We start from the raw sequence: 26062 nt of genomic DNA, 5'->3' as shown, positions 1-26062 counted from the left end.
GGAGGAGCAGATGAAAGATACCTTGTTCGGTTATCACGGGCAGTTCCAATGGTTCTTTGTTCAAAATGTCGGTTGGTGGTTGATTGCCGTCATCGGCCGTGAAAACTGATTGGAAGTGCTCATTGAGCGAAGAAGGGGTAATAAGGCCATCTTGAGGATGACTAGCGTTTTCACTAGACTTTGAATTTTTAAGAAAGCCCCAAAATTTTTGCGGCGAGTTTTTGATGAAATTAGAAAGGGTGTTAGTGAAATAGTTCTTTTTTTGCGGTTCTTATTTTTAACTTCATGTCGGTGATGGCAGTTGTGAGAGCAGTCTTAGAATTGCTTTTACTTAGTTTTAGGGATTTCCTGAGTCTTTTAACTTTGCGTTTCGCGTGAATGATATCACGATTAATCCAGGGATTAAATTTCTTTGATCTTTTTGTTTTGTTTGGTACATATAATTTCATACAGTACGTTATGGTATGTTTAAATTTTAACCACAATTCATCGACACTTATGGATGCGCGTTTCAAATCTTCTTCAAACGGTGCTAATTCCATTGATAGATGATCAATTATGCTGGTGTCATCTGCATTCTGAAAATCTGGAACGTTTTTTTGCGAGTGGCAGTGGCTTTTTTTGGCACAAATTGAAGCGCTGCACACGATTAGCTTGTGGTCCGATATCCCATCGAGAATTTCAACACTGTGTTTGTCACTTGGAAAATGGTCGCTTAAGAATACCAGGTCAAGTATATTGGAGCTCTCCGCCTGCACCCGTGTTGGCTCCATTATTATCTGCTTGAGGTTAAAAGATAGCATTGCATCAAAAAGGGTTTCTGAGTTTAAGCCCTCGTGCTGCATGGTCCGCCAGTTTATGTCGGGCAGATTAAAGTCCCCCAAAAGGATTAGTCTCTTGCCTTTCACATTGCGCTGCATGTATGCGTGCAGTGATTGCATAGCCATATGGTCTGACCCTGGACTGCGATAAACACAACCAACTACGATTGAAAATGAGCCGCACAATAAATTGCAGAACACCGCTTCAGCACCCTCAACAACAGGCATCTGTGTGAATCGAATACGTTTGTTAATAAGAATGGCAACTCCACCACCGCGTGTTGCTCGCTCCTTTCTCACAATGCAGTAGTTTGGAGGTGCTATTTCGGCGTCTCCAATCTCGTTTGAAAGCCACGTTTCCGTCACAGCCAAGAAGTCAGGGTCGACAGTAAGAAGTACTGATTCTAGCGAGTCGAGTTTGTTCAGTATGCTGCGTGCATTCACATTGACAAAAACTATTTTGGACGTGGTTGATGGCGGCGAGTGCGCATGGGTGGTGTTCCTTCTTGATTTTTTGGGTTTTTTTGATTGGAGGGAGCATTGCGTTCTGTTTTGATCTCAACCTTATCGCCCGCGGTATCATCCCAGCGGTAAAGTACTCGATTGATACTAATCTTGTCGTATACCAACCATACTTTGTCACCAGATTCTTTGTTAGATTTGGCGCTATCCCACAGCTTTTTCCTTATGCTACGAACACGAGCTGAAAAGTGTTCACTAATCGCTAATTCAGTTCCTTTGAGCTTTTGGCAGTTTTTTAGGATTTTGATTTTGTCACGCGTGTCGAGAAGTTTTAAAATAACTGGCCTGGTTTTATTAGCGTCTGGCTTTCCGAGCCTGTGAATTCTTTCGATTGCTACAGGCTCTAGTTCGCGTGTTTTCCTAATAATCGTGTTGTTAACAGTTTGTTCGAGTGAGACATCATCCTCATCGTGCTTTTCGGGAATGCCGTACACAATCAGGTTCCCTCTTCTAGAACGATTTTCCAGGTCGTCAAGCTTTAGTTCAAGGTCTGAAACTACTTTTTGCAGGTGCGTTACTCTATCCGTGCAGATTGTTATTTTGCTATGAAGTGAGTCCAGCAATTCTAGTTTCTTATCTATGGCGGTTAGCCTCTCCTCTTTTATTTCTTTTAAGTCGCCTGCAATTACCTGCAGTTGTCTCGCGATGTGTGCTAAGTCTGGACCGGGATTTGTCTCTACATCGCCAGCAAGCAACAATACGTTCACAACATGAGATGACAAGTCATACAAAAATAAACATAGCAGCCTTGGGCACGGCAGCACAAGTAGGCACAAATCGTTCGATCGATAGCACTTCCCATAACGTTTTCTTACCTGCGCAAGAAAGACGAAAGGGTTAGACTTCATTTCTGCGGTGCCACCGTGCCCAATGTCCAGCAGCGATCCTCCGGCGGCGTATATGTTGGGCGCGAGGTGCGCCCCCTGGGCTTTGCCGCATACTGCGTCGACGCTGATGGTCGCCGCTGTAGGGCTTCCGTGCCGATATCCGCTGTGATGGCACATGTGCTGCGCGGACGACACACCAAAACTGGATTCGGCGACGAGCTGCGTTGTGTTGCCTCGTTGTGGTTCGCTTCTTCCATCCTGCGCAGCCGGTATCAGCAGCAGTGTGGTGAGCAACTGCTGCTGGTGAGCAAGATGAACGGACGAAAGTACAGACAGACTAGCAGACTGATAGACGGACGTATGAACGGAAGGACGGACAGACAGACGGACCGACGCATGGATGGACGCATGGATGTATATCGTATGACCATTAGAAACCAACCAGGATCCGAGGAACATGCATCGACCTAGTATTTGCCAATTTTCCACTGCAACCTATACCGGAACCACTCACCCTTCATTTCACGGATGATAAAGCCGTCATAATGAAAGGACATAGTTAAGTTATCCTTCTCGTTCGTTGATCTCCTTGATGTGGATTGAAGTCCCGTCAAGGAGATGATCGGCGTCGATGAAGCAGGAGGCAGGTTGGAGGTAATGAAAACTTGAAGGTATATTACAGCGAAATATTTACAGTCATATGTACATCTTGCCGAAGCACACTCATGATAACACAGACATCAACAGCGTCTTACTCTTCTACTTAACTTTTCTTAAGTTAGAGCCTAGAACACTGTTACTACATACAACATACTTAGTCTCACTGTTCGACCACTAAGTGGTTACGGCCCAGAAAAAAGTTGCATCGTACGGAGTCGTACTGATCTATCAGTTATGTGATTGCAGCCTCGACTGAAGAGAAACGGATTCCCCCCAGTCTTAAGCATCTTGCGGTAACAAAGAAAAAGGGGAGGGGGCCACTGCTGGTCCGCCTCAACATTCTCTCATCCAATCTGTTTCCACTCAGATTAAGTCACTCCCTACTGGGCTGACCTTACTCTCGACAGCAGCGCTTCTACAGTTTAAACAGGCGTTTTTGGTACTCTTTCCCATCATGTCTCTCTCTCACCACCTCCCACGCGCTCAAGAATTCTAACGCTCGGGAGATATCGGCATTGTAGACCCGGTACATTCATGCCCTTTCCCACACCCAGCGAGCCGAGACGAACCTCCAAAGCCGGAAATTGAATGATTGCGCGCGAACGTGATTGCCCCCGCAGGTAGCAAGCGACCTTTGACTTTCTCCGCTTACCTTGTGCTCGGGTCGTGCATCGCTGCGAATTTGAGCCCATCACCAGAACAGAGCGTGTCGCCTACTCCCACTGAGCTCGCGCCCGGCAGTCGAGGCAGGACGGGGTCGCTTAATCCCATTGTGCATTTGCCCCCAGCAGGGGCGACTTGTCTCTAAACCACAAACATTCCAAGCCGGTTGGCAGAGCGGGTTCGTTTCACATTGTGTGTTTGTCCCCGGCAGTGGAGGGGACGGACGTAGTTTGCATTCCAGAGGATAAGTGGTGTATAGTTACATGGGCATACCGAGAGAGAGCCGAGAAAGAAGCTTTGTATAACGTAGCTTCCCGCGCTGACGTCCCATGCTCAAAGGAAGCGATTTGCGACCTTGCCAAGAGAGATCCGAGAAAGAGGCTTTGAATAACGTAGCTTCTGGTGCTGTCCCATCCGCACGATCAACTTATGAGCGGCAAAACATAACAGACATCTCAAGCCATCCATCGTCTCTAAAAACAAATAAAAGTTGCTTTGTCTATATACGCACACAGTGTTTTTGACGAAGTCTTTAGACCATGATCGACTGGGCAAAACACACGGAAGATTCACGGTTTTACCGATGATTCTCTCCGTAGCTTTGCCCACTCGTCATAATTCACCCCGTAGATATGCTGGAATTTCTTTCTTGGTGACGTGTACAAAACACTGGTAGATACTAAGTGTCCATCATCTGTGACACATCCCGCGGGTATGTGCCACTGTCTGCTTGGGACTGTTTGATGACGTACGCAAGCGGATGGTGACATAATTAATGTCGTGACCAGTGGATCATATTGATGAAACCAAGATCCCTCCCACACGAATTTTGGTTCCCACCAAGCTAAGGGGCTGAACACGAGAGCGTCTCGAACTAAGCGGATAGATAGATAGATAGATAGATAGATAGATAGATAGATAGACAGACAGATAGATAGATAGATAAATAGGCGCCAAAAGTGCTTGCAGTAAGGGAGAGAAGAGAAAGGCACGAGGGACCAAATCAACAAAACCTGGGCTACATTTGCCCTCTCCTGCTTTTTATTCTTTTCTGTATATATTGCCTAGGTCTTGCAATGAAGCTTCAGTTGATAGTCTGCGCTTGTCTTTCCTTTTTCTCTTCTTCGTGTTCCCGCCTGTTTTCTGCGCAGTACACTTGTGGATCAGTACCAAGTTACCCAACTAGCCATTCTTCTGTGCTTCAGTGAACCCACCCCTCCATTGTTCAACCAATAGACACGTCAGTGTTTTGAGAAAGTGTGTATGACTTGTCCAATCAATGTACACGATTTGTTGAAGACTGTTTCTTTTATGTCTATTGAGAGTAAGTCAGTAGTAAATGTAGGATATGTATACGTCGCCGTTGGTGAAGTTGACAGTACGAGCGGTGAGGAATAGTTGGTTAATGCAGCCCGCTGAGGAGCAAAAGGTTGTTGGTTCGAATCAAATCTAATCATCAGACTTAATAATGTTTGGGTATTTTGCACACACACACACACACACACACACACACACACACACACACACACACACACACACACACACACACACACACACACACACACACACACACACACACACACACACACACACACACACACACACACACACACACACACACACACACATGTATATATATATATTCATTCATTCATTCTAGGCATGACGGCGGCAGCAGAAATCAACCGAGAGTGTCCGTATTATAGCTATCGCAATTAAATTCGTAAACAGGGTGTGCGCCTTGAAGCCGATGTTTCGACAAGCGGACTAGTTTACTCCAAGGCAAAACTTCTACAGCATTATTTTGTTAGAGCGAAGCTTTTAGGCACGTGTTCGTGCATTGAGTGGCGTCACCTTCACCATTGCCATCAACGTTGGTGGCCTAACCGATAAACGCGAGAAAGGGACCGTCATCAACATTAAAATACCAAAGAAATATCTAGATGCGAATGGGCATTAAACTTCTAGGGCCCTCGGCCGGACAGTTGACTATTGTACCACAAATCCAGGCTGCTTTTTGTTTCTTTATTGTAATGCTTCAATCTTCAAAAATACAAACTTTTTACAATTATCCCATGTACGACGGACATTCTATGAATGCTACCTCATCCGCCGTATCCGTTTGCATTGTTTCTTAGTATTCTAGAAAATAAGTTAGTGACTGCCGAAAGTAGCATTCGCATCAGCACGATGTACAGCCATGCGCGAAAGCCAGATAAATGCAGAAGCAGGCCGGTGCCAGAAACAAATGTGTGAAAAAACGCCGTAAAGGCTCGGCCATTAAATGAAAAAGAAGGTGGCAAAGGCTACATCTCGGCTCAGCAAACACGTCCACATATGTATTATAGCGTGACAGTAGAGAACAAAAACAACTAGTCATCAGAGAGGGCTACTTGCGCAACGAGTGACATAATGGGCGCTGTTCTGCTAATAAAGTTGTTTACTACTACTTCACGAAAATTGGGAGTTATGGCGTAGTCGATGTCTTGCACAAACCGAGGCCTTCAGGCAGAGTTGGCCTTGCGCGAAGATCAAGCTGCGCTTAGAATTTGCATCACGCAGTGTCGTAATCATCGGTGACTTTTACAGCGAAACCTGTTATAGGATCACAAAAAGGGTCACGTGTGATGCCGTTGTTGTCCGCCGCCGGTATCCGTAACCACCATCACAAAGAGTGAAAAAAATATTTGCAAACAATCAACACCAAGAACACAGTGGGATTCGTACCCGGTACTCTGCGTGACAGCCGAGTAATCTACCACTGAACCAGGCCGGAGCTTGGGACTCTCTTACAAACTGCCCTTAGGAAGGCTTGGGGTTGGAAAAAGAGCTGCGTTAATATCAGTAATAGTGTTTTAAAACAGCAAAGCAACAACCAGGTAAGGCGAATTGTGCAACGAGTAGGTCGTCCAATGCTCCAACCCGCTACGAAAGCTTGTTCTTGATCACTTATGTAATTATGTCGTAGTGGGTACACAGCAAGGGCGCGATTCCACTTCAGGCCTAATTCTTTATTGTCGTCAGCCACTGCATAAAAATTGCACAAAATTTGTTGCAAGTGTGTTGCGGATACCATGCTTCTCCTATGAATGACAAAATTAACATAGTCTTGTGAATACCAATCTATTACAGAAAGTGTGATTAATTATGGCGTAGTGGGTACCCAGCAAGTGTGCTTGTAGCAGCTACCCTAAGAGTGTTTAGAAAGGCTCCGAATGATCACTCTTCCCGCTTTCGCTGTGACTGTGCTTCGCGTTCCGCGCAGGCCTGGCGTTTTTTTTTTCTTCACGGAATGCCTCTTCCTTTTAGACAGTTTAATTAGTAATTTAGGAAACGGAGCGAAATTACCGAATATTTGAACACAGTGAAACGTAGTGATTTCTCTTCCCCATTTTCTTTTTTATGCATTCGTAACCATTGAACGAACCATTTTTCTGAGAACTGAAATGACGTACGCATCGCAGCTGTAGCCAAGATACGCGCCGATTCGAAGAGATTAATGAGGTCACGGGCAGAACTCATACGGTGACTTTTGTTTGTTGTATACTTTTTTGTCTGCTCTCATGCAATATGATGACAGCGAGGATCGTGGAAGGGGTCAAGTGTTGGAGTCAATTGTTCGTAGTAAGAGGGTGGGTGGATCTGGAGCCAGCTGAGGGAGCCGTTGACTGGGTTTCTTGCACCTTCCGGTTTGAGGACCCTGCGATTTGAAGAATTTCATAATGGGGAGTATACGGGCCCAGCCAAATTTTTTTATGGGGAAGGGGTGGGCTGAAGTATACCTCATCTAGGTTTGTGTGTGCGCTTATATGAGTGTGTGTATATATATGTAGACAAGCAAGCTTGAAAAATGTCAGGGGCTTCCTCATTTCGCTACGTCCATGCGCTACAATAATATGTGCTGTTTTAATTTGCTCACGGTAGAATTGCCGTCTGGCGTTAACCATTTTTAAACACAAAGTGTTTGTCACACCAACAATATTAGTAAAACAGACACTGAGCTATTAGTTACGAGTCTAAACCCAGGAGAAAATACTATTCACCTGGAAATACGAGACAAAACTATATAGTCATATATATCAAAATGAAAAAAAAAATTCAAGAAACTAAAATGGCACTCTCGTAGCAAAGAGAGACATTGTTATTAAAATATTAACTTTCAACACACATCACATTAGAAAAGAGAGCATTGAACATATTTTGGCTGTGCGGCTGCATGAAAGAAGTAGCAGATAGAGTTCATTTTTTATTGGTTCTGTATTTTATTGAGTGCCTCCTTTAGTGTTAGGAGAAAAAAAATTCCATAAAATTGCATGTGATCTTCATTTTACTTTTACCAAGCCAAATGAAGTGGAACGACAGGACAGATTTATTTGTTTATTTATTTATTATTTGGGTTCGAGTACATAAAAAACACGAAGACAGAGGAAATAGGGAGGAAACAGGCTCACAACTGCCACCTATAGGGGCACAAAGCCTGCCTGCTCCTTCGGAAAGGGGAGGCATAGAGGAAGTAAGAAAAGAAAGAAGGAGATAGAATAAGAAAGTTTTAAGGAAAAAGAAGGGGGGGGGTACACGCACACGCAGAAAGAATAAATAATCACATGAAAAATGTTCATAAACGTAATTATCTGACATTCCACTGCAGCACGAAGGGGTGGGGCTTTCGGCTGTTCATACTGTTTTTTAGTGAAGCTCGTTGAGAACTGGGACGAGCGCCTCTAAAAGTTGTTCAGCGGCTAGTGCTGCTGGTGTCTGGCGAGCGGCAATCAGTGATCTAATGACATTAATCAGCATCTTAAGTAGGGTGATGAGCTGGGCATTGTATCCGATAGAGTCCGCTTTGTTTGCAATGTTTTACATTGTAGGCGGGACCTTAGTAGAAGCTGGTTTCGACGCTTTGCGAGAAGCGATCTTTACAGAGACTGCCTGGGACATTTTCCGTGGAAGCTCCGGCCACGATGTTGCTGAGAGAGAGAAGCTCCGCTTCTGTTCTTGCCTGTGACGTACGTTTTTTTTAGTACTCATCATCATCATCATCATCATCATCACCATCATCATCATCATCATCATCATCATCATCATCAGCCTGACTACGTCCCCTGCAGGACAAAGGCCTCTCCCATATTCCGCCAGTTAACCCGGTCCTGTGCTTGCTGCTGCCAATTTATACCCGCAAACTTCTTAATCTCGTCTGCCCACCTAACCTTCTGTCTCCCCCTAACCCGCTTCCTTTCTCTGGGAATCCAGTTAGTTACCCTTAATGACCAGCGGTTATTCTGTCCACGGGCTACATGCCCGGTCCATTTCCATTTTCTCTTCTTTATTTCAACTATGATATCCTTAACCCCCGTTTGTCCCCTAATCCACTCTGCTCTCTTCTTGTCTCATAAGGTTACACCTACCATTTTTCTTCCCTTGCTCGCTGCGTCGTCCTCAGTTTAAGCCGAACCCTCTTTGTAAGTCTCCAGGTTTCTGCTCCGTAGCTAAGTACCGGCAGGATACAGCTGTTATATACCTTCCTCTTGAGGGATAGTGGCAATCTACCCGTCATATTTTGAGAGTGCTTGCCGAATGTGCTCCACCCCATTCTTATTCTTCTAGTTACTTCAATCTCGTGGTTAGGGTCCGCAGTAATTACCTGCCCTAAGGAGACATAGTCTTTTACAACTTGAAGTGCACTATTACCTATCTCGAAGCGCTGCTCTTTTCCGAGGTTGTAGTACATTACTTTCGTTTTCTGCAGATTCAATTTAAGACCCACCTTTCTGCTCTCCTTGTCTAACTCTGTAATCATGAGTTGCAATTCGTCCCCTGGGTTACTCAGCAATGCAATGTCATCGGCGAAGCGCAGGTTACTAAGGTACTCTCCATTAACTTTTATCCCTAACTGTTCCCATTCTAGGCTTCTGAAAACGTCCTGTAAGCATGCAGTAAATAGCATTGGGAGATTGTGCCCCAATGCCTTACACCCTTCTTGATTGGTATTCTGTTGCTTTCTTTATGAAGCACTATGGTAGCAGTTGATCCCCTGTAGATTTCTTCCAGAATGTTTATATATACTTCATCTACGCCCTGATTCCGCAGTGTCTGCATGACGGCTGATATTTCTACTGAATCAAACGCCTTCTCGTAATCTATGAAGGCTATGTATAGAGGTTGGTTATACTCTGAGCATTTCTCTATTACCTGATTGATAGTATGAATGTGGTCAATTGTTGAGTAGCCTGTTCGAAATGCCGCTTGTTCCTTTGGTTGATTGAATTCTAATGTTTTCTTTACTCTGTTAGCAATTACCTTTGTAAATAGCTTGTATACTACAGAGAGCAAGCTGATCGGCCTGTAATTCTTCAAGTCCTTGTCATCTCCATTCTTATGTATTAAGATGATGTTAGCGTTCTTCCAAGACTCTGGTACCCTGCCCGTCAGGAGACACCTCGTAAACAGGGTGGCTAGTTTTTCTAACACAATCTGTCCTCCATCTTTCAGCAGATCTGATGTTACCTGATCCTCATCAGCAGCTTTGCCTCTTTGCATGCTCTCCAAAGCTTTTCTGACTTCTATCATTACTGGTGGGGTGTCATCTGGGTTACTGCTAGTTCCTATAGTATTAAGGTCGTGGTTGTCTCGGCTACTGTACAGATCTCTGTAAAACTCCTCCGCTATTTTAACTATCGTATCCATATTGGTAGTTATTTTGCTTTCTTTGTCCCTTAGTGCATACATCTGACTTTTGCCTATCCCAAGTTTCCTCTTCACTGCTTTGACGCTTCCTCCGTTTTTCAGAGCGTGTTCAATTCTCTCCATGTTATACCTTCTTACATCGCATACTTTACGCCTATTAATCAACTTTGAAAGCTCTGCCAGTTCTATTTTGTCTGTTGTACTTGACACTTTCATGTTTTGACGCTTCTTAATTAGGTTCTTCGTTTCCTGGGAAAGCTTGCCAGTGTTCTGTTTAACTACCCTGCCTCCAACTTCCACTGCACACTCCGTAATAATACTCGTTAGATTATCATTCATTGTATCTACGATAAGGTTGGTTTCCTCACTAAGAGCCGAGTACCTATTCTGCAGCGACACTCTGAATTCCTGTACTTTCCCTCTCAGTGATAGCTCATTGATTGGCTTCTTGCGTATCAGTTTCTCTCGTTCCTTCTTCAAGTCTAGGCGAATTCGAGACCGTACCATTCCATGGTCACTGCATCGTACCTTGCCAACCACTTCCACATCCTGCACGATTCCTGGGTGTGCAGTCATTACAAAGTCTATTTCGTTCTTATTTTCGCCATTAGGACTCCTCCATGTCCACTTGCGGTTTTCTCGTTTTCGGTAGAAAGTATTCAAAATTCGCAAATTATTGCGTTCTGCGAATTCTACTAGTAGCTCTCCTCTGGTGTTTCTAGTGCCGATGCCATAATCTCCTACTGCCTGGTCTCCAGCCTGCTTCTTCCCTACCTTTGCATTAAAGTCGCCCATCACTATAGTATACTGTGTTTTTACCTTACTCATTGCCGATTCCACGTCTTCATAGAAGCTTTCAACTGAAGCGTCATCATGGCTGGATGTAGGCGCGTAAGCCTGTACAACCTTCATCTTGTATCTTTTATTCAGTTTAATTACAATACCTACCACTCTTTCATTAATGCTATAGTATTCCTCTATGCTTCCAGCTATGTTTCTGTGAATTAGGAACCCCACTCCCAGTTCTTTTCTGTCAGCCAAGCCCCGATAGCAAAAGATGTGCCCATTATGTAGCACCGTATAGGCCTCATCTGCCCTCCTAACCTCACTGCGCCCTATTATATCCCATTTAACACCCTCTAGCTCCTCGAATAGTACAGCTAGACTTCCCTCACTAGATAAGGTTCTAGCGTTAAACGTTGCCAAGTTCAGGTTCCAAAGGCGGCCTGTAGTCCAGAGATTCTTAGCACCCTCTGCTGCATTGCAGATCTGACCGCCGCCATGGTCAGTTGCTTCGCAGCTGCTGGGAACTGAGGGCCGTGAGTTATTTGACGTATGCATGTGGGAGGTAGTGGCCAGATACTGCACCAGGGTGGCCAATCCTCTGGTGAGGGAGTGCGTTCCCGGCGGCGGTTACCGGTGAGGCCACACCTCAGGCCTCTTAATGCAGTTCCATCAACACGCGGATTTTTTTTTCTGGTTGGGAACTGCGCGGCACCGGGATTTGAACCACGGACCTCTTGCATGCGAGGCGGATGCTCTAACCACTATGCCATCGCCGCACCCGGATTGTTATGTTCTTAATGTAGGTTTCAGTGGTGTATCAGTCAAGTTTGTGGTTGTTTTTAATTTATTGATTTGTGGGGTTTAACGTCCCAAAACCAACATATGATTATGAGAGACGCCGTAGTGGAGGGCTCCGGAAATTTTGACCACCTGGGGTTCTTTAACGTGCACCCAAATCTGAGTACATGGGCCTACAACATTTCCGCCTCCATCGAAAATGCAGCCGCCGCAGCCAGGAATCGAACCCGCGACCTGCGGGTCAGCCGCCGAGTACCCTAGCCACTAGACCACCGCGGCGGGGCATGGTTGTTTTTATAAAAATGTTTTATGAAATGAGATTTCTGCTGATTACCCCCTTAATTAAGGGTCTAGAGAGTACGGAGTTGGGCCTGCGATTAGCCTATGGGGTGCTGTTTATTGATATATTAAGCGGACAAAATTTAAATTCGTTTGTGGGGTGATGCTACCAAATTAATCCTTTTTAGTGTATAGGATTAATTTTGGTCACAAAATAGTTCCGGTACTATTACTCCTGTCCTGATGAAACCTGAGCGGCGACAGGTCTACAATTAGGGCTTTGCACTGTATGAGTTAGAAGTTTTCCGGTAAGTTATTAGCAAAGTTAAAAGTGATCGTAAGGGGAAAAAAAAACACGTGGTTCAAGACTTTGATCTGACGGGCGTACCTTTCTCCCGAGCAGTGAGCCACCCTCCTGCTCTGAGCGAGGGAAGACGCGGGCGCCACACGTTTATTAGCGGTTTTTGTTATATTCTTTTTAACTCTATCTTCCGGTTACCTTAAGCTATCAAAATTATTTTTACACGGAAAAACCAGACTGTCGTGTTCTAAAAGAAGATATGAGCTATTTTTCGGTGGCGTTTGTAGCTCCTTTTGAAAATTTGTTTTAATGAAATGAGCTTTTTGCTGATTACCACCTTAATTAAGAGCCTAGGGTGTACAGAATTGGGCCTCCTGGTAGCCTATGGGGTGCGGTTTATTATTATATTAAGCGGACAAAATTTAAATGCGTTTGCGAGGTGATTTTCCCAATTTAATCTTTTTAGTGATTAGGCTTAATTGTGATTGCGGAATAACTCTGGAACTATTGAACCTAGCCTGATCAAACTTCAGTAGCGTCAGTTCTACCCCAAGGACTGTCAACTTTGTGAGTAAGAAGTTTCCCGGTAGAATAATAACGAAGCTACGAGCGATCGTAAAAAACACGTGGTCTGACTGTTGTTTTCACAGATTCACACTGTTTTCCGCTCCTAAAATTTAAAATTTTCGTTTGTAATAGCAGTATCTGTAGCAGTTGAACTCCTTGTATCTTCACGAGCAAATAGACACCACTCTGACCCTCCTAGAACCAAGATTGCTAAAGTTATAGGCAGATATGTGCAGAGCTCACTTACACGTGCTGCTGACGCGGCCGCTCCCGTGGCTCCTTCCTTTTTAGTACTATACTTCGAAATTGTAGGTACATTAGTTTTGCCTTCTACAACGGGTAGACGCGTACTGCGGTTGAGAGTCTTCTCTCCCGATGCTTTACCTTTGGCTATTTTTTGTCAGAACCTTGAATTCTTTCTTCAGGGTGGGACATTCTTTGTCGGTTGCCAAGTTTTCACCGTTACATTTAGGGCACCGAGATGTCGAGCTGTCACAAAATTTTACGTTGTGCTTTCCGCCACATTTGGCACAAACCAAAACACTTGTGCAGAAACTCTGAACACGTCCCAGCTTCAGGCATTTACGACACCACAAGGGCATTGATACGAAAGGTTGAACTGGGTATTGCACTAAACTAGCCGATATGTGAAGAGGAAGCTTTTCACATTCGAAAACAATTTTTACACACTTTGACGAGCCTGGTCTGCGGACGCTGATGATTTTGCACGGAGGTGTGCAAATGATAAGGCTCTTCAAAACATCTTGAAGCTTGAAGTCGACATCAGATATTGCCACATTGAATATGCACCACCAAGAGAACAACGAAGAACACGCGCAGCGAGAGAAGAAGACGAGGTTCTCTCCCGATCAGTTTGCCTTTGTTGTTGATTATTTTTTTCTCACTATCTAAATATTTGGTTTCTTTCTTTTCTTTAACATACTGTCTTCACTATACAACTCCCCCCCCCCCTTTTTTTTTCGTTGTAAGCAATAATGCAGTTATCGCCCATATGAGACTATATGTTTTCTTGGCCAATCCCCCAAAGTGGGTACGAGCCATTGATTAGAGGATACAAACAAATAAACAAACAAAATCAGTTTGCCAGTATTCTGGTACAATTAGAGTGAGTTTCCTGTATTCGACTGCTGCTGTTTCTGCATTGTGACAATATAACACGAGCTGTTACATTCGTGCCCTCGGGTAAAAAAGATCGCGTGTTGACACCAAAGAGATGCGATAGACCAAGTACAGTTTGCATCGTCTGGTGATCTGTTGTGTCAACAGCTATGATCTTCTTCTGCGGGCTCACAAACCTCTTCAACAAGACCAGAGGTCAACTTCAAGAAAAAGTCATGTAGCTTCTGCTTGGAGATGCATTAAGGCTTACCGTCACGTCAACAGGCACGTAGGCTACAGTCGTGTTCTCGATGTTGTTGTATAAGACAGTGTCCTCACTTGGAGACGATGTCAAAGACTTCCATCTTGGACGACGATAATTAGCATGTATGAACGCTTCTGAGTCATCTGATGTAGCATTCGACTCGGAATCGGGAGCTCCCGACGCCACTGAAAAGCTGAGGCGCTTCCTTGCAGCGGCAGGTCGGTGCCTGCTACAAGACGCTTCCACCGCCTTGCCTTTCATAGCACACTTGAAAGGAATCCCAGCAAAGCAGAAGTCTTGAGCGCCAGTAGAGACGGCGCTGGCTGTTCTTGATGCACAGATAAGCACAGAATACATGAAACTTCAGCACTAAAAAGAATACCAGCCGAAGCGTGAGAACTTCGTCGTCCTACTCAGCGTGGAAACATCCAGGTGCTTATGGGTGTAAAAACTTTTCTTTTCCCCGCAAGAGTACGTTCAACGATATCAAGACTGTTAACCAACGTTACCGCCAAATGATTGTCTGCACAATCTGGGGAGCTGAACGCGTGCCCGAACCACTACCAGGAGGCAGATACGGAGGCACGTGCGCTAACTAACCGTGGGTCTTCGTCAACACATTCCTCAGAACCAGAACGACCTGATGCGGACGACGAAGAGTATTTCATACAACCTGCGGTGACGTTCTGCAGTGGTAAAGAATGAGCGGACGCCTCTACCCACCACCTCCCTAAGACCTAGCACGCAGCGAAGCAGCCACACTATGGCAGTTGAAAGTACAAGCCATATGGAGCCCCGTCTGGGCAAAGCTCATCTGCCCGGAGGTATACTCCACAGATATATGCCAACTCAACAAGAAGGTGCGGGCTACACAGATACGTCTCCTCTGGGGCTGTGCAATACCACTGGGTTACCAAGAAGCAATGACAACTATATCAGCAGCAAAATCATAAGACAAGAGCCAGACGACCAAAGAGACGTAGTCCAGCACCTGCTTGGCATGCTGAAACGTCAGCGGCTGAAAGCGGCACCCCCATGGGTTTGACGCAAGTATAGAATGATACCCCGGGATGTCCGAACACGATAGAGTCTTCCTTCAATTCCCCTACCTCTTCCCCCTTTATGCTGGATTAATAATAAAGTTTTTGCTCACTGACTCACTTTTCATGTTACAAAATTTCACGCTATCGGTAAAGGCTTTCATAGAGAAAAGTGGTTGTTCAGCAACATGGAGTTGACACGGGCTGATCTGCAATAAGCCGGAAACCATAGATCACGTTTTCCTACACTGCTGGGAAGGGGTATATTTCTGGTGCACTCTGCAAAGAATAAAGATTTCCCTTTAAATAAAGTCCCACTTCATCTAATATTGCTGAGCGGCCTCCGATGTATATTCAGGGCTATAGGATGACCTTCGCCCAAACTGTCATGTGTTCGTTTCCTAATCCAGTTCGCGCTCTCCCAAGAAGACTGTCTACCCAACAAGCTCGACAGTTGATCATATTGTAGGGTGGCTGGCTGCTTTTGTGCTAAGACACCGCGTATTTACTTCAGGCAAAGTATGTCGGCCTTTTTTGAAAACACGAAATTGGAGCAGTGTGCACCCAAACGACAGTCGGAAATAGAGTTTCTGGCAGTCTCGAATGAATTTTAGGCGGACTAATTCAATCCAAGTGGGACCGATAAAGTCTCCTGTGTGTTATCCAAGAAGGTATGCGTTCTTGGTCAAATGTGTCGCTTGAACATTGTCAAAGACCATCGCTAAAAGAAAGTAGTGTCGCTTCTAGGTAGACAACGTCATTTCCGCGCAAACGGCGCAAGTTCGGTCCTCACTAAGACTAGGAAATTTTTATTTATTTAATATGCATGATTCTCAATTTTTCAGTAACTGATATGATGGTGAGTCTTCTCTCACAGCCAATCACATCCATGACGATGCCGTGAATTCTGCAAACTGAGCTTTCTAACGCCGTCACGGTAAAAAATAGAACAAATGACACCAACATACAGCTCACATCTGGAAAACAAATTTGTATACAGTAGCACCTTGTCCTTGAAACCATACAGTGGTATCCCGACTGTGTGCCGTTATATTGGTACGGTGGGTGGCCACCGCTAGCAACGTCACACGTGACTTGCTGTTGTAGCGTACCACACTTAGTTATCATATATAATTACCTACATAGTTATATGACTCAAGTTCTCTCTAACTAAGACGCTCTCGAAGTACTCGCCGTACGCACTGTGTGTGAGTAAATTCACTCGACTTGTGGGTGTCTTAATAGATCGAAATACAATGAAAATTTCAGCAAAGCAGGCAAAAATATTGAAGCGAAGAACCAATTCGGCCTATGCCAACTTTGTTCTTGTGACATATTCAATTGGGTTTACTCTTGTATCCATGAACATAGCAGCACTTGCTAATTACGTAGAGGTAATTAATCTGACACGCATATTGCGATGTGAAAAGTAAATGTCGAAGAGAACGGTTACATTTCAGTTGGCATGAATTGCGAAGATGACAATGATTTCAACATTATTCCGATTACTGCACGCGATAAGCCATAAGATGTGCAATAATATTTATGTGTGACGTGTAAAACACCATGCCTCAAGAACATTTGCATGAAATAGCAGTGCACTTTTACCCCTACGATGAGAGCCTTTTTATAAAAACCAGGCCAGATTTTAAATCTTTTCATAATTTGATGTCATAATTTGATGTCACTCATGATAGATGTCACTCTTGACTGGTTTGATATCCTTCATCAGAGTATGCGTTATTGAGTAATAACTCTGTAGTTTAAAACTTTTCCTTATAGAGTAGCCAGTTTTGTTCTACAAAACTGATTCGCCTATAAGAAAAAGTTTATTAATGATATCGTGACAGCCACTCCATTGAGCGCATTCATAAGCAGCATGAGAAGGGTGCACGCATTTTAGCCCTCGGCCACTGTGGATCAGTGGTTATGGTGCTCGGCCACTGAATCAATGGTCGCGGGTTTGACCGTGGCCGCCACGCTGGCACTTCGCTGGAAGCGAAAAAAATAGAGGCTCGTGTGATGTGTGATGACCGCAAGGGTTAGAGAACACCAGATGATCAAAATCGCAGGACCCCTCTACCATGGAGACTCTGGGTTATGATATCGTGGCTTCAGGACGTAAAACAGCACATATATCTTTATCACGTCATCTAGCTCACAACATATTTCTGTCAGTTGTGCAACAGGTTTCTCTTTCATTAACGTTCCCGTGACGATAAAGTGTAGCGCTCGTTACAAACATACTTCTCGCGTTCCAACCTGTGACGGCAGCCACATGAGAAGTATGTTTTCAAAAAGCACGCATTGTACGAGCACGACCCCAGAAGCAAAGACAATGACCTAGCACGAGAGCTGCGTGACCACCGCTCGCGTCATCGGCGCCGAGGCGACTGGCCCTGAGCTCTATCCTTGAGATCTCTCGCACCCTTTCCCAAACACGTACGTGGCCTCACGTGCGCCCCTGTGGCGCAAGCACGGGAACGACCCGGAACAGTCGCGTCTAGACTGCACATCACCGCATCATTACACACTCCGTCTTTTGAAGCAGTGGTTGCGGCTAGAGGACGGCGCTCTAATTCCCTGCTTCTGCGCGATACAGGTTGGTGACAGCCAGCTCGTTTCAAGGACGATCACCTATCCGCCGGTCGATAACGTTCATTCAGCTGCCTGCTGATCGCAACTGCACGGTCACTACACGTGTCTGGGAAACCTGCGTCATCTGCGCTTGGTTACCCTCACCACCGACGGAAAAGACGTCACTGGACAGCTTGGCCTGCCACCCATAGGCGCCTTGGACCCTACATAAGGATTCCCTCTAGTCCTGGCTCGTCACTTTGGCAGCAGTGGTTGCGGCTAGAGGACGGCGCTCTAATTCCCTGCTTCTGCGCGATACAGGTTGGTGACAGCCAGCTCGTTTCAAGGACGATCACCTATCCGCCGGTCGATAACGTTCATTCAGCTGCCTGCTGATCGCAACTGCACGGTCACTACACGTGTCTGGGAAACCTGCGTCATCTGCGCTTGGTTACCCTCACCACCGACGGAAAAGACGTCACTGGACAGCTTGGCCTGCCACCCATAGGCGCCTTGGACCCTACATAAGGATTCCCTCTAGTCCTGGCTCGTCACTTTGGCAGCAGTGGTTGCGGCTAGAGGACGGCGCTCTAATTCCCTGCTTCTGCGCGATACAGGTTGGTTCCTTACTTATTGTTTTGTCTTGGAACTCCTTGCCGCTCCCACTGCTGCCAGCAGTTTTTGTAGTTTTTAGCGTTGTCTTTATTATACTCTTTTTTAGTGTTTTCTACTATTGCTGATGATTATTAGTGTTCTAAGCATTGCATCATGCCAACCACGGCCGAGCTTTCGAGGCAAATTGAGCTACTTCGTGCTGACCTTGCAGAAATGAAGAATAGCTTGCAAGTGCATAGCCAACTCTACGAGTCCGTTAAGAGCAGAAATGAAGAATTGTCCAAAGAAAACAAAGAACTCAGGGACGAGAGTAAACAACTATGTAATCGTCTGGCTGCCTTGGAGCAATACTCACGCTTAAACAATGTTGAGATAAAGGGTATCCCTGACACGAAAGGTGAAAACTGCCTTGCTATAATGCAGGCAATTGGTGAGAAAGTTGGGTGCCCCGTTGAGCCGACAGACATCGATGTCGTCCACCGTGTCCCGGCGAAAAATGGATCGAACATTATAGCGAGATTTTGCTCCAGGACAAAGAAAGCAGACTTTGCTTCCAAAGCACGGAAAGCACGAATCACGACGGGTGTCATTGGCTTTCGTAAAGAGACGGAAAAACCGGTGTTTGTTAACGATCACCTAACCCCAGAAAACAAGAGATTGTTTGCTCAGGCTTTGGAACTAAAAAAGGCGAAAAATTGGAAGCATCTATGGACAGATTCCTGCGTAATAAAGGCCAGAAAAAGTGATGACAGCCGCGTCTTTCGTATACGTGAGGCAGGCCATCTATCTGTCTTTCAGTAGATGGCTGCCTCTAAGATATCTGGAACAACCATGGATTCCTCTGTTTTGTCTTATCAGCAAACTAAAACATTTCTCAAGAATAAACCCCCAGCTTTATCATTGATTCATTTCAATGTCCGCAGCCTCAGAAAGCATCATAATGACCTCATACACTTCCTGACAGCAATCAATCACACGTTTTCAGTCATATGCCTTTCTGAGACATGGTTAACAAATAACGATGGTAATCTATATGGCATGTCGAACTATACCTCTGAGTACTGCAACCGCGATTCAGCCCGTGGTGGTGGTTCTGCGGTCTTTATTGATTCGTCATTGTCATATAGGCGTCGTCACGATCTTTCTTTTACTAACCTAAACTGTGAATCGGTCTGGCTTGAATTTGACCAAACGGTTTTTTCACTGAACGGCAGAAACACCATCATTGCATCAATCTACCGCTCTCCGTCTTCATCTATTGTTCATTTTTGCTCGCAACTTGAATCCCTTCTAAACCTTCTCGTTTTTGAAAACAAAAACGTCATCATATGCGGCGACATTAACATTAACATACTTGACCTTTACAGTCATTCATGCTCGGATTATGTTCGCGTTTTTCAAAGTTTTGGCTTCTCATCGTTAATCACAGCTCCTACTAGGTGCGATCCTTCAGGCACGAATACACTGATTGACCACATTTTGTCCAGTTTGACAACGAGCGCCTCTGCGGCTGTAATAGACTATCAGTTTAGTGACCATTATCCTGTTTTTCTCAGAATAGAATCCGCTCTCTTGCCCCGTGCCACAAATCATAAACAAGTCATGAAAGCGGTGTTTAACACAGAAACATTTGTTTCCTTGATTAACCAACTAGACTGGACTGATGTCACACAAAACGAATCTGCTGAGCAAGCCTACGACTCATTTTCTGCTCTAATAGCAAACTGCATAACACAGAGCACATCGCATGTCCCTATTTCTTGGCGGTTTAAAGAGCGAAGAAACCCATGGATCACCAACGGATTATTGCACTCAATTTCAAAAAAAGATAAAATGCATAAGAAGCTTAAGGACCAACCATTTAACACAGTGCTACAAATTCGCTATAAAAAATATTCGAATACGCTTGGTGCAATTTTGAAACGTGCTAAACGTGACTATTTTCAAACGCGCATATTGCTTAATGGAACTGATACTAAACGAAACTGGCAGCTAATTAAAAAGTTTCTGAACAAAACCGATTCCCATGCACGGTTAACGAAAATAAGTACTGCATCCTGCACATTCACTGAGCCAATTGACATTGCCAATGCTTTTAACGACCATTTTGCCAACACTGAAAACAATCAACACCGGCCATCACTTTCCCACTTATCGCGCTGTCCGCAATCTTTTTACTTATATCCTACTTCTAGCGCTGAAGTTCGCTCTGTCATATCATCGTTAAAAACAACCGGGGCGGGTTTAGACTCCATTCACCCTTCACGAGTTAAGCTGATAATCGACTATGTTTCACCTGTTCTTGCTAACATCATCAACAAAATGTTCAAGGATGGCACATTTCCAACCTCCCTAAAAAACGGCAAGATAACTCCCGTCTTCAAGAAAGGTGACCGTGAATGCATTAACAATTACCGTCCTATTTGCATTCTTCCTTTTTTTAGTAAAGTAATCGAAAAGATTTTGTACAAACGCCTCATGTCATATTTCAAAAAATTCGACTTGCTCTCTCCCCATCAGTTTGGTTTCCGTCCAGGTTTCTCAACCGAACTGGCGCTCATTAGTTTCACGGACAAAATCAAACTAGCCATTGATGACGGTTCACTATTTGGTGCAGTCTTTGTTGATCTTACTAAAGCTTTTGACACTATTAATCATTCCATTCTTTTTCACAAGCTCGCATCTTACGGCATTACAGGACCAGCCTTGAGCCTTATTAAGAATTACCTATAAAACAGGTCGCAAGTTGTACAAATCGACGGTAGTGTTTCCTCTCCCAAGGTTACTAATACAGGAGTGCCTCAAGGATCTATTCTAGGCCCGCTGCTTTTTCTACTCTTCATCAACGATTTGCCCCTAACACTTCGCCATACTGACTGCTTGTTATATGCGGACGATACAACCATATATTCATCTCATAAAAGCATCGCCGTACTGTTACAAAATCTAAATGTTGACTTAAAAAATGTAAGTGATTGGTGCAGTCGTAACTGCCTGCACATTAACCCCACTAAAACTACATTTGTAATATTTCATTCTCCATTATCAAAAGTGCCACCCGTGGTGCTCACGATGGGGGACAATGAAATACCCGTTACTAACAGCGCCAGGTTTCTGGGTGTGACATTAGATGAGCACCTAAAATATAATATTCATGTTCATTCACTAATGCATAAAGTTTCTTTTGGCATACACGTAATCATTAAATCACGTAATTATTTCGAAAGGCCCATTATTCGTTCACTTTATCACTCTTTCATTCATAGCCATCTGTCTTACTGTGTATCATCTTGGGCTAATACTTACTTTTGTCACCTCGATTCCCTTCAACGCCTGCAAAACCAAGCTATACGACTAATGACCTTCAGTAATGTTTTTACCCCCTCTAAACCGCTATACCAAAATCTAAATATTTTGCCACTCTCAGAACTACTTAAACAAAAACTATCTCTATTTATTTTTCGGCTAAAGAGATGTGGCACCTCCATTCCGGCTTACTCAAATGAATTTTTTGTCAACACTAACATTACGAGGTTCTCTTCAAACGACAATCTACTTCTTCCCGCCGCTCGAACAAATTACGCGAAACTAACAGCCCTTTTTTCAGGCATATCCATTTGGAATTCGTTACCATACGAAATTAAATCAGCATCCTCTGTACATACATTTCAAAGCCTTCACAAAAAATACTGTCTCGGCAAATTATGTGGGCAGGCACACTAACTCAGGGATCTGCCATTTTTTTTTTTTTTTTTTTTCGCGCATGCTTGATTTGCTACCATTACCGCTGAATATTTTGCTATCATTTGCTGAATATTTTGCTATCATTTGCTGAATATTTGCTATTATTACCGATATGAATTAATCTTGCTTTTGTTTTGTAGCCGTAATTATTATAGCGTTTGGTATTCACTATTTTATATGCTGCTATTGTGTTAAAACTTACTATGTTCACTTTGTTTTGATGAATTCATGACGCCTGTGTCATGAAGATTTCCCTTATAACTGTGTTTTTATTTTCCAGCGTATATTACAGTCATAGACTTAAATACCATGCCAGTTTTTTTGTTGCTTTTTGTCTTTTTTTTTTTTTTTTTTGTTCATTTCTTGCTTTTACTCTTCTTATGTAGCTCCTTTAGCTTTCCTGTAAATTTTATACATGTATTTTTTTTTTTGCTATCAGAGCACGCTTTTTTCATGCTGCCCACGTTATTCAACTTACACATGTTCTAGTATTAGGAGGTCCCCCCGTCAGTTCCTGAAACTATGGGACCTCCGAATGTATTACTTACTACTAAAGATGTTACATTGTATCCAAAGAAGCTGAATAAATTGATTGATTGATTGATTGATTGAATACCTGTCGCACGTGTTTTGGTTTTTCGCTGCTCTTGTACGTTTTTAACTCTATGACAGAACCGCTTAATCTGCATGCGTTCTCGAGAGAAGTGAACCATGAGGAAAAAAGTGGGTCAGTTTTCTGCAACTCTTGCGTGTGCACAGCTCGTTACCTCCCATGATTTCGGTCTAATTAATGAAATGCATGTTTCGAAGGGAAAAAGAAGTCAGTCGATAGAGAGATAAGAGCGTATGGCACGTGGGGATCATACGTGCCGCGTTTTGCTTCGCCTTTTTAATAGGGGCCACACATGCAGCCACACAACCGAGATAATGGCGTGACCAAGTGAGTGAGATAGACGAGTAATACCGAGTCTCATTAATTGAGATGCCATTTGAATCCGGAAGCGTACATTAAGATGTCTCCCCTCTTGTTCCTCATGCAAACATTTCAGCTGCGGTATGTTCCTTATAATAATAATAATAATAATAATAATAATAATAATAATAATAATAATAATAATAATAATAATAATAATAATAATAATAATAATAATAATAATAATAATAATAATAATAATAATAATAATACTTTATTGCACACATCCTTGAGAAATACAAAAAAACGGGCCTGTCTGGGTCTCCGAAGACTTGTGCGACTAGGCCCGGCAGAGCCGGTTACAGGAACGTGGTTACAAGACGATTGTTATAGCGCGAGGTCAAAACGACGATGAAATGACAAGAAAAAGACGACGAAGACGATCTCGTTTTATGAGGATCGTCACGTCATACCAACTACGCGACACCACAACGCTTCTAAGTGGCTACAAAGTTGAAGAAACTATCTTTGTTTCTTTTTGCCAACAAACAGACTACATGGTAGTGCCAGTGCTTTTTTTACAGGCAGTAAATGAAAAAGAGAACTGAGGAGGGAGCAAGGGCACATGCGACATACAAGTAGACCATAGCCATGTGATTTTACACCCGAGAGAGTAAATTATTCAAAATGTTTTTTTCAACTTTATAGCTGAAAAAAAAACTCTTAAAGTAATTCATTGATAATTTTGGGAGTATATGCACTTTACACGCTTTTCCATATCTGGTGGAAAATTCTGGCACAGTAAAACGATTGCCACGGTACAGTAAAACGCGCAACATATGGTACTTTATAAAGTCCTCACACCAGTTGTATCTTTGAACTACTGTTTTTGTAAACGAATTCTCGAAGCCACAAAAGTCTCAGTCACGAAAAACATCTATGTTGGTACCATAAGCAACATTTTTTAGAATATATTCGAAGCAAACTGTTTATGCGTTTTCCCAGCGCTCTCTGAGCAAAATGCGAAAACTCTGATGTCATATCTCACAGCATGATATGCTAGCGAATGAAATATCATTTTTGTTTCACTGGCAAAGGCACCAAGTTACTTATGTTTAAAAACAGACTAGCCGCTCTCCTCAGCTTAGAACATATAAATGTCATGTGATGCTGCCAAATACCATTGTGAAAAAGTACGCTTAAATATCTTAATGTCTCAACATTTCCTACTGCAGTACATTGCGTGAATGGCAATGCTTGGTGTGAAACAAAAAATTGGCATATTCAAATTTTGTATTTTAGAGGACTCCCGAATGGATCAGTTTGGTTTCATTTTGCTTAAAATTAAGCAGTTTTTCTCAAACCATAGCATGCCATTATGAATTGCACTCTGAAGAGCATTAATCGCTCTTTCATAACGTATGTGACGTATTATTAGCACCGTATCATCTGCATATTGATACAGATTGGCTTTACGAATTTCTGAGGAAAGTCTTTCATAAATATATTAAATAACAACGGTGAGAACACTGATCCTTGTGACAGACCAGCTGTAATGCATTTTCTATTGCTTATTAGTTCCCTACCTCCCTTGACCACCTGTGACCTGTCTTGTGGGAAATTATAGAGCACATCATAAAAAGGCCCCATGAAACCCAAATGAAATAGCTTTTCCAATAATAATAATAATAATAATAATAATAATAATAATAATAATAATAATAATAATAATAATAATAATAATAATAATAATAATAATAATAATAGAGGGTTAAAGTCCCAAACCAACATGACTATGAGAAACGCTGTAGTGGAGCACTCCGGAAACTTTGACCATGTGGTGTTCTTCAACATCCACTGACATCGCACAGTGCACAAGCCTCTACAACTTCGTCTGCATCGAAATGCCACCGCCGCGGCTGGGATCGGATCCACCATATTAGGGCCAGCATCAGGGCACTGTAATACCACTGAAGACCACAGAGGGTACGCATAATTTGCATACCCGCCTCTTCAATTCTGTGCCTGCAGCGCCAGCGATACCCACGGGGCAAACTTGTGAACCTGATTACTCCCCGTTTCTACTTCATCGTAAGTGCGTCGACTTCTCATCATCAGCAGCCACGGAAGAGGCCCACCCATCAAATAAAACGTACTAGAGCAGAAAAATGCAAGAATGCAATTGCGCGTCACATCAAAGGAACACCGCAAAGTCGGCAGTTCGCACTCGATCTGTTGGTTTTATTTGTGGCGTCCCTCTAAAATGGCACGCAATTATTTTCCTCCACTGAATTAACCTATTAGTCTTTCAAAACCTCATAATGAATTTTAGTAGAGCATGTGCTGACATAAAATACCAATTTACAGGTATGAACAGCCGGCGCACTGTAAGAACGCTTGCGAAAAGCACACCAGCATGGTCGCTCATGTGCTCTCTACAGATTGCCAGCGTCCTAGAATTTTCTTTTTTGTCCAGCTAGAATTTTACGAGCGCATTGGGATACCACTCGCCTTGTCAGCTATGCTGTGGGAAATTATTGCTTCGTCACGTATCGAATTGCCTGAGTTTTTTTTCTTTACTTGAAGGCACCTCCTTGGTTGGCTCGTGCACACTTTTTGGCCAGCGTTCCGCATGAACATAGCAAGAAAGTCTTCAACAATAAACACTGAATTTCGGTGGGAATGAATTAGTGCAGAGCCTATGTTTTTCACTTCCATGTCGTTCTTTATCGGCGGGATTTTTGTTGACTATGACTCTCAAGAGGCTTATCACTTATCTTAAAAATGTTTGCACGTGTAGCCCCTAAACAAACATTCGTTGATTGGATATCGAGCACATTTTGCCAAGTAAGCTCTAGCACACGGCAATGTAGCGATTGGT

General features: G+C 43.6%; 2 protein-coding genes across 4 annotated transcripts in view; one reads left to right on the top strand and one right to left on the bottom strand.

Moving 5' to 3' along the window:
• The window catches only part of LOC119159849 (monocarboxylate transporter 11-like), a 103115-nt gene that overhangs the window by 75916 nt on the left and 1137 nt on the right, over positions 1 to 26062 (bottom strand). The gene's annotated exons all lie outside the window — the stretch shown is intronic.
• The window catches only part of LOC119162457 (uncharacterized), a 202953-nt gene continuing 194758 nt past the window's right edge, over positions 17868 to 26062 (top strand). For all 3 annotated transcript variants that reach the window (XM_075890871.1, XM_075890870.1, XM_075890869.1), the window contains exon 1: positions 17868 to 18526. The gene's annotated coding sequence lies outside the window, so the exon portion shown is untranslated. The remainder of the gene's footprint in view (positions 18527 to 26062) is intronic.

Source organism: Rhipicephalus microplus, chromosome 3, assembly GCF_043290135.1.
Source record: "Rhipicephalus microplus isolate Deutch F79 chromosome 3, USDA_Rmic, whole genome shotgun sequence".
Taxonomy (NCBI): domain Eukaryota; kingdom Metazoa; phylum Arthropoda; class Arachnida; order Ixodida; family Ixodidae; genus Rhipicephalus; species Rhipicephalus microplus.
This window is presented reverse-complemented; position numbering and strand designations above follow the sequence as displayed.